The following is a 14,728-nucleotide window of genomic DNA, read 5'->3' on the forward strand; positions in this document are numbered from 1 at the left end:
GATTGCAACTCTTAGCACCACTGTCTGATGTTGAGGAGAGGGACGGGTCACTAGTGTATGTGAGATTAAGACTCTTATCTCCTTACTCGTCAATCATTTTCTATAAGCCGATTTGAGAATAATGAGCTAACCGGGGATTGAGACGACGACTAGGTGAAAAGGCAACGACCACCTTGCAATGAGCTGACAGGCGGTCACACGCAGCAGCATATCTACACACACAGCAGGGTTATCAGTGAAAGACGCCTTTAAATTAAGTTCAATTACAACATTCTTGATGAGATGAAAAAAGCTGCAGGCAAATAGAGCGAGGCTTCATATTTGAAGAAAGCTTGTGTTTTTTCCCATTTGGAGCGCTGTGGCTGCAACATCTCTACATGAATGGCCACCTCAGCAAACCCTGTAAGGGAGGATGAAGGAGGGAGAGAAGGGGGAGTGTAGTATTAGCAGAACGCCTAAGGTGGTAAGTAGCTCAATAGGGAAAACACAGCTAATCCAATACTCACAGAGGAGGGGAAACACAATCACTTTAGAGCTCGAAAACACAATTATTGCTAGAAAGTGTTGAGTCTGTGTGGAGGTCTTATAAGATTTCATATATTAAATTCAAATATGAAAAACATGTGCAGAGGTGTCCAGGATGCTTTTCTCTCAAACATGCTGCTGTGTTTGTTGTTGTGAGACAGCCCTGGGGGACATATCGATATTTTAGCAAGATGTAATCATCTCCGTTACAGACGAAGGCTAACAAGAGATCATGTTTGTGTGCCAAGCGCTTTGGGCAAAATTGAAATGCAGCGGCTCAATCTCCCGTCTGGGCTGCACACAGCTGATGAGGGCTGATTTGTGTGTACGGCGGGGGCTTACGTGCCACTACAGAAGGAGCACAGCCTTTGTACTCCGTCCTTCCCTGAAAGACAATACATGGAGAAAGTCGGGGGCTTTCATTTTCTCCGTGAATGTTCTCACCCCACTCTGTGCCTCTGGAGGCCTGAATTATTTATCTCACATAAGGAAAGAGATGCAAAGGGATACACGGACAATGAAAATGGAGAGAGCTCAGCGTGAGATACACAAATACGCCCCCACTTATTCACATGTCAGTTATCAACCCCAACCCACACACACGCAGGCAAGTTTACATAAACACAAGCACACACAGTTTGAATATGGATGCACGGTTCAGTGATCATGGATGCCTGAGAAAGTGTCATCATGTACATTCTTGTAGATAGCTTTGGTTTGCTATATTTGGACTATATTTGCTGGTCTGTCTCAATTATCAGGGGAGAGAGACCTAAGGGAAGAGAGAGAGAGGGAGAGAGAGAGAGAGAGAGAGAGAGAGAGAGAGAGAGAGAGAGAGAGAGAGAGAGAGAGAGAGAGAGAGAGGAGGTTTTCTCAGGAGGAGAGAGATTAATGTACCAGTAAATTGATTACATGGCGAGCTGAGGGGGACAAAAAGTGATGCACTGTTGAGGAGGAGAGTTTGGGGACCAACAAGTCAAAACAGCAGCTTGTTGTGATGTAAACACTTCCAGCGGGAACACAGTTTAATCACTATGACACCTGAGAGACACCTGTGATGCACCAATAGCATTCATTGGCAGATAAAGTCCATCAAATGATCCTGTATCACATGAGATGAAAAGAAGAGTTACACTTACATTATAGTCATAGCTACAGCTGCAGTGTGATAATATATGATTATTGATTTCAGCAAATAATACTAGTATTAAGTACTGAACGGCTTTCAGGTGGCAATACTAAATACATTCCACATGATTTGACTTGAAGGTGGAGTCTGCGATTCTGGAGAATGATTGTTGCTATTTGAACTCAACACCCAAACAAATCCCCTCCTGTCAGTGCAACTTCAGAACTTTAGCATGTGCCTGAATGGTTGCCAGAAATGTTGGCATTGTATGTTTCAGCAAAACCACAGAAACGTTGATACAAACCGTTTTTGGCACTGTCTAGCATCTGTATGACAAGCATCAGGCTTTCAACTGACAGAAAGTGCTCCAAAGGTCAGGTGATATATAGCATAACAAGCTGTGATGTGGTTATTTTAACCCAAACCATGATCTTTTACTAAACCTAACCAGGTATAGTATATTTGTCGCCTAAATAATGTTAGTTTTTGTTTGAATTCACAACGTTAACCACATGTTTAAAGCTGAGACTGTCCATTAAGAGAGCTAGATAACGTGTGGCAGGGTTAGCCTCAGACTGCCATTATACAAAATGCATCTGTAAAACTCTAAACAGGACACCTAGAACTGAAAACAAGGTTAATTATTATTCTAATTATGAACTTTTAAACCATGAATGTTTAACATTTGTAAATGTTTCCTGTATAAAAAGAAATTCCAATGTGTGTGAAAGCATCCCAATAAAAGTCTATGGGACAGGCTGGTAAATTCAGGGAAAAGAGACTCTTATTCACATTCACAACTTGGACATAATTCAAACTGCTGCTGCAGCTCAGAACTACAAACTTTTCACAGCCACATTACAAGTCAAGGGATGAGTGTTTGATACTCAAAAGATAGATTTTCGGTGTAGTATTAATTTTAATGGTCGCCCAACAGAGAGAGTGGTTGAAAGGGAGACCGAGGGAGAGATATGAAGGGTGTTCAGGAAAGTGACCACCCAAAGAGTAACAGTCCTGTCCACTTTATTGATGGGATGCCACCCTTGGCTCGAGCTAACTGTGATTGCTTCAGCAGCTCGATCCTGTTGAAATAGGACTGAGCATCCAGAGGATTATTCCCCTGTCCTCCATCTCTTTTGGCGTAGTCACAGTCAGTTTCTTTCCTCCTTAACATCCATTCTCATGAGGGACAACACATCAATGTGGGACAAACTTTGATTGGATGGTTGGTGGAAGATGCTAGCTATAAAAAAAGGCTTATAAAGTTTAACATTAAAATATTTCAAACTTTCATTAATTTAATTATAACTTTATTCAATACACTGAGCACTAGAGACCATTTTTTGATCGTTAGGTTAGACCAAGGGCCTAAAGAGAGTGTGTGTGTGTGTATGTGTCTGTGTGTGTATGTGTGTGTGTGTGTCTGTGTGTGTGTGTGTGTGTGTGTGTGTGTTGGGGGGGTTTGCAACCAAATCTTACATACATGGTTATCAGGCCAGGGGCCAGTGGGGGTGCCCAGGCCTCTTCCCTACTTTCTAACCCTCTACTCCTACCGCCGTTGCTCTGACCACACCCATTTTTGACCTCAACCTTCATTTTGATCTCAACTACACACCTGTAACATTTTGTAACTGCATCTTGTATGGTTGCAACACTATCATGATGACAAAATCTGGCCTCAGACAGTCATATAAACACCATCTGTATATGTGTCTCCAGGACCACGTTTTGCTATGAAACAAAGTTTTGGCTCCAGTATAGTCCCGCCCCCTCCATCTTAGTGGATGGGTCAAGTGTAAGATGTCATTTTTGGTGGGCTCAGTTTTTATCATGCCGTTGTTGGTTCAAGTGTTCATTAGTTATTTGGTGCTATAAAAATAAGGTGAAACTGTTATGGGTGATGTATGGACTCAATTGCAGCACAAAAGACACAGAACAAATGGAGTCCAATAGTTCAACAGTTTACTGAAGCTCAGGCAGACAGGCAAACAGTACAACAACCCAGTGACAGGGGGCTTGGTCAAGGCAGACAGAAGTTTGGTACCAGGGAGACGACAGCACAGGCAGACAATCCAATGAGGAGCAGGCAGCAGGAACCATATAACCAGGCTGCCAGGAGTTAGAAACAGGCAAACAGGAACCAGGCGAGCAGAGACGGAGATCTTGGTCAGGGACAGAAGGCTGAGGCAATTACCAGGAGGCAGAGGAATCCATGACAGGCAAGGCCGGTACCGAGAAGTCAGGCAGCAAACCACTAGAGAGTCTTGCATGGCAAAGAACAATCTGGCAGAGGAGTGAGTGTGGAGCAGGTGAATATATGCTAGGCCGATGCATGTGATGAGGGGCAGCTGTGTGCACAGGTGAGTAGCGTGAGACTGATGAGGTGGGCGTGGATGGCAGGCTTAGTGCGGCAGAGGTGTTCCCACGAATCACTAGACCAACCAGAATTACAACCCATTGTGCTACTCTTATCGATAATATATTCACCAATGACATTGACAATAATTCAATATATCAATATAAGGGAAAATTTAAACAAACAAATACATTATAGAAGAGTAAGGACAGAGGAATCAATAATTACCCTTAGAAATGAATTATTGGAGTGTAACTGGAATGCAATATATGGAGAAAACGATGTTAACAGGGCTTATGACGAATTCCTAGAACTTCATATGATCATTGTTCATGGATTATAAAAGGGCTGCAAAATGCTTGTAAAAAGAAAAATAAACTTTACAAAGATTTAATAAAACTGAAAACCAAAGAAGCTGAATGCAAGTACAACAAAATATAAAAAATAAGTTAACTAATATTTTAAGACAAAGCAAAAATGATTATTATAAAAGAAGATTAGATGAAAACAAAGACAATGTTAAAGGAATATGGAAGGTACTAAATAATATTATAAGAAATGGGTCTAGACATTATAATCTGCCTAACTATTTCATTGATATGGGTGTTGAAAATCATGACATGGCTAATGTGGCTAACAGTTTTAATAAATTCTTTGTAAATGTAGGACCAGACCTTGCAAAGAAAATCAGTGACACAGGAAAACATGACGAACATAGGTTTGAGAGAAATCCCTGTTCATTGTTTCTTAAAGCAGTGACTGAAAATGAAATTATCAATATAGTAAATGCATGCACAAACAAACACTCAACTGACTTTAATGATGTCAATATGACCTTGGTAAAAAAAAGTACTTCAGGGTATTTCCAAACCATTAACCTACATATCTAACTTATCATTTCAAACTGGTTCATTCCCAAACAATATGAAAATAGCTAAAGTATTACCTCTATATAAGACTGGAAACAAGCACCATTTCACAAATTATAAACCTGTGTCATTGCTACCGCAGTTTTCCAAAATACTTGAAAAATTATTTAATAGCAGATTGGACACATTCTTAGAAAAACACAAAATACTTGCAGATAGTCAGTACGGATTTAGGACTAATAGATCAACATCACTGGCAATAATTGAGGCAATGGAAGAAATAACAAATGCAATAGATCACAAGAAATTCGCTGTTGGCATATTCATTGATTTAAAAAAGGCATTCGACACAATCAATCACAACATACTGCTCAATAAATTGGAAAGATATGGTATTAGGGTAATAGTACTTCAGTGGATGACAAGCTACTTAAGTGGGAGACAGCAATTTGTGAGCCTGGGTGACTGTGTTTCATCTTGTTTGGACATTGTTTGTGGGGTTCCCCAGGGGTCAGTGCTGGGTCCCAAATTTTTTCTTTTGTATATCAATGACATATGTTATGTTTCTAAGATATTGCACTTTGTATTGTTTGCAGATGACACGAATATTTTTTGTTCAGGGGATGATTTACAAAAACTACAGGAGGAGATCAATATAGAATTGAATAAACTTAAAATCTGGTTTGACACAAATAGGTTATCACTCAACCTTGGTCAGACAAAAATGATGATGTTTGGAAATTGTAGAACAAATAAACAGGTAACATTAAAAATAGAGGGAACTGTAATTGAAAGAGTACATGAAATAAAATTCCTGGGGGTAACCATAGATGATAAAATGAGTTGGAAAGCACATATTAAACATGTCCAAACCAAAGTTTCAGAAAGCATCGCAATAATAAATGAAGCAAAAAAGGTTTTAGATTACAAATCCCTCCACACTCTGTACTGTTCCTTAGTCTCACCGTATTTGCAATACTGTGCTGAGATTTGGGGTAACAATTACAAGACCTCACTACAGCCACTAACCATCATTCAAAAAAGAGCCATACGTGTCATTCATAACGCCAATTACCGGGAACACACTAACTCGTTATTCCTGCAATCACGCCTACTCAAATTTACAGATATGGTCAATTATCAAACAGCTCAAATTATGTTAAAAGCTAAATGTAATTTATTACCTACAAACATACAGAAATTATTCAGCATATATGAAGGGGGTTACCATTTGAGAGGGACAATTAATTTCAATATTCCACTAGAATCAGGAAAGGTTTTTGTGTGTGTTTGGAACAGATTTCATATAGAATTAAAGGAATGTCCAAACATTGTGTGTGATGTAATCTTTACAAGGTAGAGGGATGAAGTTACTCAGGACCACTAAGTGCTATAATGGGCACAAGGGTGTGGTGGGGTGTACTGTAAAGTATGGGGGTGGATATTTTTTTCTATATATCTTTCTGTGTGTATCTGAATCACAAATTATTTTTTTGGTAAACACACGTACAGCTATATGTGTGTTACTTCATTGTGCTTTGAGGACTTTTTTTTGCTTAGCACTCGGCAAAGCGTTTTCTGTTTTATTTTTTTTATATAAGAAATCTGTTGGGCTAGGAAGCTCATTTCTATTTTTGTTGTAAGTTATAAAGAAGGATAAGGGGTGGGAGTTTATAAGTTTAACTTCTTCTCACTCCTTTTCGAATATTTTATTTCATGATGAATGCGATTACTGTTGTAGATATGTATGTGCATTTATGTGTATGTACACATATGTGTGTATTAATTTTTTTGGAGAAATATTCGAAATAAATGCAACAAACAAACAAAACAAGAGGCAGGATCAATGGAAAAGTAGAACGGAACAGTGACGGAAACGTCCACTCATGATTGGTCAGGCATGTATGTGGACGGGACTTCAATGACGTGACTCCACCGCCTGATGCCTACTGTATAGACTCTGATTGCGAAATAACAGGCCGGGATATTTTAGCTTTACTTTTATACAGTGGGAGGAAGTGGAGACGTGTCATCCCTTTTTATATGCAGTCTATGACACACACTCACAAGGTGAAGACAATACCATCGTCGCGACTTGTAATTTAAAAAGTGACTGATGTTTGAATAGTGGCAACATCATTGAGTACAAGAACTGAATTAATCTGCTAGATGAATAAAATGTTGCATTTACTCTGTTCCATTTTCTTCCTTAAGATGAACAAACTAAACATTAACAAGGCACTTCAGCGATGTGTAAGCAAAATGATGACTTTATGAATAGTTTCTCAAGCTAATGAACGATTTTTACATGTCAGCAACAAGGTTTCAAAGGGCTGTGTATTATTATAAACGGCTGAAATACCGTAGTTGACTGAGGGCGCACTCACACTGTCCATCCGTACCGTGCCCCCGGGCTTTAGGGTACTTGTCCCCCCCTCCCTCTCCCCCCGTGGCCCAGGCCCGTTTGTACTCACACTACCTGGGCCTCAGCCAATGCTTCTTGCCTGTCTTTGTGTCATCAAGCCATAACACGTCACACGCATTGATTGACGTTATCGCGATGCGTCGCTTTGTTTACAAATCTTTCCATAGACCTCAGACTTTTGGTGCATCTTGTTCGACTGTTTTTGAATATTTTCATCGACCAAATCTGCAGTAAACACTCCACCTCCGCAGCACACCAACATGAACCTTTCGCCGCCATTGTTGTTGTTGTTAAATGTCCGCACATGGTCCGTCCTTCTTTTTTCTATGTCCGAACAGGCGCACATAAATGAAGTCAGAACCGGCGTAGGTCTCGTGCTCGTGCTCGTACACGTGTACACATCCTCTCCCAAATGGTCCGTGGTCGGCAAGCGTGCCGCAGCTAGGCGCGATACGGTTGCACTCACACTGGTCAAACGAACTAGACTTTACCCGTAAAACCTGTTTGGGCATTGTACGGATGGACAATGTGAGTGCGCCCTGAGTGCATTAGATAAGTTATTTAGAGTAGTTTAGTTTATTAACTTTGAATGTTTACAACTCTCAGGCCCTTCCCCCCCACTACCATCGAGCTACTCTGCTCCCTCCCATCGAGTGCTCGTCAGTGCACGTGCACCAGATTCCTGTGAACGCTCCCGTCTCTTCTCTCATCAATAAACAGCATGGAGTACACGCTACACAGAGGTAGGCTGGCTAACGTACTCATAGATAGCAACTGCTAACGTCATTTAGTGTAGGTGCACATAGAGGCTCGTTTTTTTCTTCCTAGAACCGGATGATTTATGTTGTTCTATCGGAGCATAGTGTCAGATTCAGTGAGTATGGCCAAACAAATGTTTGCCGACTGTACCTTTAACTTTAGTATTTTTTTAAGTCATCAGTTCCTTCGTCCAAAATTTAGATTCATGAACAAATACCTGTAGAATTGATGACATTCTCATTGGCCTCTGCTGTTCTTTGAGTTTAGCATTAAATTAGCACATTGTAGCAATGCTAACGCACAATGTTGAACATGGTAAATATTGCACATGTTTAGCATCAGCATGTTTGCATTGTCACGATAAGCATTTTAGCATGCTGACGTTAGCATTTATCTCAAAGCACTGCCTTGACTAAGCAGCCTCGCAGTGTGTGTGTGTCTGTACACTTTCAGTCTTGTGGCAGTAAGGTTTTCCACCAAGAACCTGCTGAAATTGTTCCCCGCAGCAAGAATATCACACTTATATTTAAAGGTATCATGAACACAGTTCATCTGAAGTCGAATACACATTCTAATATGGACAGCATGGACAGAGCTGCCTGGGCAACAAGGCAGACCATCACTGAACTATTTAACTGAGGTCACCGCACAAAATGATGACATTACACAACTCTCCTCTCCACTCGACGCTCTATTGTCTCTCCCTCCCTTTCCATCATTTTTTTTGTTTGGTGCCCTGTAATATGTTTTTCCCAGATGCAGCAAATTTGCCCACATCTTCCCCCTTTTATTCATTAACCTCACAGTGAACTGAAACAGCACCTCGTTATGAACATTGGAAAGGCACGGTGGAGCAACCACTAATCTGATCAGACAGCAAGAAAATACCAGGGCATACACACACACACACACACACACACACACACACACACACAAAACTGTGCTAAATAATTAAATAAATGCTTGAGTGGCCATTTAAAGGGATGTGTGCAAAGTGAGAAGGGAGCCTTGATGAAGAAGAAGCTTGAGTTGAGTCATTCGTCTACTACTGTAATGAGAGAGAGGAAGGAAGGATGAGAGATGGAGGGAGAGAAAAAAGAGATAAAGAGACAGAGAGAAACATCCAATAAGAGTGGATGAGAGATTGAGGACGGGATGAGGGTCCCATGCTTTTAGGCAATTAAAGTGATTAATACCCTCCCGCCGAGGAGGTGATGGGAGATGGGGGTGCTTGGTTAATGGAGCCAGATTAGGAATAATTGCTGCTCGGGCAGTCAGTCTTTAAAGGACTCACAGAGATTGAGAACACCCAGAAGAGAAGGAAGAGGAGTTCGATGCAGAGGTTGTTATCACAAAGTGATGATACCCAGTGAGGATCTGAGAGTGGATGGATTGAGGAGAGAAACATGCAGACAGCAAAGTGACAGAGCATTTTCAAATGGGGAGCAAACAAAGGCTTTTGTGCAAACGTGTGTTTTTTCCCCACACAAATCCATTATGGCATTTGTCCTTGATGGTCATTTTAATAAAGACCTGATCCTCCTTGTTAAAGGAACAGACCGCTAACAGCTAAACACTTCACTTAAACAACTTTTTAATCGATTTCACTGTTGCAGTCGAGTTCCCAATGCCATAATAAAATCACTTATGGAATGCTACTGTGTGATTTGGTGTAAGCAGGTTATAAAACTCACTTTTCTCATCATGACAATCAATTCAAACATGTTTAATGTTAGTTTAGTCTTGGCTCATGAAAATAGTGAAGTTCAATGATGTGAACATTGTTAACAACCAAACAAAGGGTGGTTGCAAGTTGAGGCGACAAGATCCAAAATGTAAAGTTTATACGCAAATACAGTTGATCTTGATGGATTATATTGAGGCCAAACTGACAAGACTATCTTAATCACTATCTTGTGTTTCTAAAACAAAAAATCCATCATTTTCATTTCCATTGTCGAAGCTTGAGTAGACCAGAACGTAATTTTGTCACAAACATTTTGAGTCACAGGTGATAACAGGGGCCTTACTCTTCTATTAGATCGCTCTTATCACTGACATGCTCGATGTGTAACCCACAAAACAGCATGCAACAGAGGAGGACATCTATTCTGAGAAATGTAATTATTTACGTTAAATATCTCCTGAAACACGAAATTCCACAGATGGAATTTTCCTGACATTGCTTTTGCCTAAAGGCAACTTGATGGGGAAAATTAAGCCACTGCAACCTCTGAATAGTGAAATCATTGACAAACTGTCGTTGAGTTGCAGGGAAATGCCTCTCTCCACACACCCTGCAATGTTTTTTTTTTGTATCCATCCCTATTTATGATCCGCTATGCAGCAGCAGCATCCATTGGGGACACATCCATGTGACGTCACCCCTGACAGGAATCTCTGCTGGGACAGGGAGGGCAGAGTGAGAGTGGGAGAGAGAGAGAGAGAGAGAGAGAGAGAGAGAGAGAGAGAGAGAGAGAGAGAGAGAGAGAGAGAGAGAGAGAGAGAGAGAGAGAGAGAGAGAGAGAGAGAGAGAGAGAGAGAGAGAGAGAGAGAGAGAGAGGCGTCAAAGAGGAGAGGGAGGAAAGAGATGAGGAATGAGAACATTACGCACTGGGTCGAACCCTGGCAGAGTGAGAGTTTAAGTGAAATGGTTCCCCGTGGGAGAGAGACAGAAATGGGGGAGAGAAATGGAGTGGGACTCTTTGCCAGTCTGATTTGTCTCCTCGATAGAAAAAAAAAGACTGAGAGGAGGACATAAGAGATCGGCCAACTGAAAAAGTGAAGGACACACAGAGAAATAGATGAAAGTGAGATTGGGCTGTTTCTGGTTTTGGAGTGGAGGTTGTAGTGAGAAAAGATGGCAGGGTTTTAACCAGCACGGTCCTTGCTTAGCAGACTTGTTGTCCTGAAGGCCTGAATGATTTATTAAAGTGAGGAGTGGCGGAGAAGAGGGCAGCCAGGCAAGCTCTGATTAACTAGGGGAGCGAGGGAGGACAAGCTCTCCTCTATTATTCATTACTCTACAGGAGCACAGAGTGGGAGCCTGGCTAGAATAGCTGAAGTAGGGGAAGAAAGAAAGAAATAAACAGGAGTGGAATGGACATTTTTTGCATTTTTTTTGTAATATAATTTTTTTAATACTTTTTTAATGTGCTTCATCAACGCTCTGTTTCTGCAGGGCCATTGATCTGTCTGCCCACCTCAGTGTCTGAACAAGAGTGGAGCATGCATCAAAACATTTAGGCATACATGTGAATATCACCACACACACACACACACACACACACACACACACACACACACACACACACACACACACACACACACACACACACACACACACAGGGTCTCCCTTCAAGGCAGTTTGCTGGCTGTCACATACAATACTCTCAAAGATAGGGAGACATCAGTCCAGATCTGCTCTGGACTGTTGGAAAACAGACATGGCATGTGGTATGATTGCATCCGTCACCCAACTGTTGTTGCAGCAATGTAGAGCCACAAAAATGCACACATACATATACACACTTGTTTGTTGTCCCTAAATAATGAAGCATGGCTCTTGCTGAGATCACATTATGAGATACACTCCTGCCGGCAGTCTGACAGAACCAATCTCTTCAGAGGTATAACTGAGAGGGGTGTCTGTTCAATACTTAAAAGGCAAAAACATACAACATTGATGACTTACGGGTCCACTGGTTGTCATCTTAACACACAGGCCTCGTAAAGCCTACCTCGATCATGTCTGCAATAATGTATGTGTATGTGGAATGTGTTTTCAACCTGTTTTTCTTTTCACTACCATATTCATAAAACAAAAAAATTCAAAGTTCAAAGTTTTTCTTATGTTTATGTCCAAGCTATCCTTCAGATATGTCTGCAAGTCGCTGATTGTAGTACACTACAGATTCCGTGTCTGAGTCTGAAGGCGCTTTCACACCAGCCTTATTTAGTTCGATTGAATCAAAGCTGAGTGTGTTTCCTGATTTGCTACCGTTCGTTTTTGCAGGTGGGAATGCAGCGATCGTACTCGGGGGCGCACCAGAAGAGGACCAAATAAGCGGACTACAAATAGAAAAAACGGTGTGAAATGTAACTAAAGCCAAAGAACCACATGGCAAAAGGAGACTGTTAAGTCAACAAATAACAAATAACACTTGAGTTGGCTCTGTCAGTTGATCCATCACCTTGATCTGGACCAGAACATCTCACAAACGATTTGATTGATTGCCATGGAATCTTATACAGATTTTGAAGTTCCCTGGAGGATGAATCTTACTGATTATGGTGATCATCTAACTTCTACCTTCTATCTGACCTCAATAGCCACCATGATGTTAAAGCTGCAGTCGGCAAGACTGGGAGATGGAGTTGACTCAGTAAAACTTTGACTGTTTACAACTCTCACGCCCCTCCCCCCACTACCATTGAGCTCCTCCCCTCCCTCCCATCGAGTGCTCGTCAGTGCACGTGCACCAGATTCCTGTGAATGCTCTTCTTCTATAGATAAACAGCATGGAGTACATGCTACGCAGAGGTAGGCTGGCTAACATACTCATAGATAGCAATTGCTAACGTCATTTAGCGTAGGTGCGTGTAGAGGCGCGTTTATTTTCTTCCTAAAACCGGATGATTTATGTTGTTCTATCGGAGCATAGTGTCAGATTCAGTGGATATGATCAAACAGATGTTGCCAACTGCAACTTTAACTTTAGTATTTTTTAAGTCCGAGACCTGGTAGAAGAGGTGGCCTCGGTCCATTTCCAAACGAACTCTGGTGTGGTTTGTTTGTGGTGAGAACATGATCAGACACTGCATATTTTTGGACCCAGCCCCTGTAGGCAGCTACGTGATTTACGTAATGATTAAATCCCTCCCCCGTCACCACAACAACAACAACATGCCAGCATGAGTCACCGCGGACAAACATGGGGTAATGTAATAACCGAGGACCAACGCCAAAATCCACCCCTGCAGTCGTCTTTCCACTGTGACATTACTTGTGGTGGCTGCGCTGTCTGCTCATTACTCTGTTTACATTCTCTGCGTTTGCCAGCAATTCTGACCAATCGGAGACCAGTTCAGGATCTACGATTGCACCCGCCCCAGACACATCTGACCAATGAGTGGAGTGCTTTTTGTTCCTTTTTTTGTCCCGAACCTTTATTGAGCTGAAGTGCAGCTACATTTTGGTTCACTTCAGCACGTCATCAACTGATTCTGACCAGATCAAATGAAAAGTTGTGAAAGTGAACCAGACCAGCGGGAAAAAAAAAATTCATTTTCGCATCTGGTGCACACCAGGGAAGTGGACACTATCAGGTGTGAAAGCACCCTGAGTCGGACTGATGCCGGCTTCAGGGCGCCCTAACTATAGATCCAGATTGCGAGCTTGTGGAGCCTCTAGAGTGTGAGCAGCCTGGGCTCCGTGTGCAGCCATCCACTCGCAAGGCACTGAAAGGCCAGAGTTCTCGATGGGGGAGAAAGAGTAGATGTGCTTCCATCCCTTCTCTGAGTTTTTTCTACTTTCTACGTTGGAACCATTTTAAATTAAATATTTATTATAACAGAGTAGTGTTTTTTTTTTTTTTTACAAACAAACTTGTCTAGGTGGGAAACATTATTTCTCTCTCTGTTTGTCACCATAGACCAGATTGCAGGTCGTAATAGCTGATTCTACTTGCTGTCAGTCAGAACAGGTGTAATGGTGCACATTTGACGTGGTTGAGTGGTTTATAGATTATCCTTGCATTCCTCTGGCACGTATCCCATCAAACAGAAAATTGTGTAGTGTGCTCAGAAAGGTGTTCCATTCCCTCTATCACACTTTTCATTCAATTTCCCCATCCTGCTATATCATTGTCTCAGCCCTCCTATTTCTCTGTAGAACCTCCCCAGCTCAGTTCTTTTTCGTCATGCCTGTGGAGCTCTTAGTGCTCTTATTCATTTATTTGACTGCAGCATTTGAGGGCCGGCCTGTCATGTCAAGAGGGGTTGTCAGCCCCTGATGGGCCCGAAGAGGCTAGCTCCGATAATGGCCAGCCTTGCTGAAATCCCAGTGTGTATGTGTGTGTAGGAGGGGGGTGGTGAGGGCAGTGAGGCAGAATTGAACAAAGTGAGGAGAATGAGAATAAGATGAGAATAAAAATGTGCAACCACGCTGCAGACTGGGCAAGTCACTGCACTCCTCCGCCACCCCGAACCAGCTGGCTGCAGACCACGTCAATAACAGTTCATTCTGATCCATCGTGGTTATAATGGGGTTTCAATGAGGCATCAAATGAGTTTCGCTTGAACAGAATCACTATTCAGCACAAAAACTCTTCACAGATGCAATTCTTTCCCCAGTGTAGCACCGTCAACAGGGGGAGAGGGGCTTTAGGAAAACGGGTATTTGTGCGAGCCCCTGCATAGGGTTTAAAGCAATTTCATTGAACAGCTCTGCAATGGATAGAGCTCAGAGAGAAGCAATGTTTTAATTTTCTGTTTCAAGAATCATTCACAATTAGATTGTGTTTTCTGCAGCATATATTACAATAGCAGTCATTTAAATCAGTGGCCCAAACGGTTTACCTCGGGACCCTTTAAACTGTCCTGTCATAGGCTGCATGCCTATGGCTGGCGAGTACTTAGATTCAATTTTATTTTAATAGATTTTA

The sequence above is a fragment of the Echiichthys vipera genome (assembly GCF_963691815.1).
Source record: "Echiichthys vipera genome assembly, chromosome: 5".
Taxonomy (NCBI): Eukaryota; Metazoa; Chordata; class Actinopteri; order Perciformes; family Trachinidae; genus Echiichthys; species Echiichthys vipera.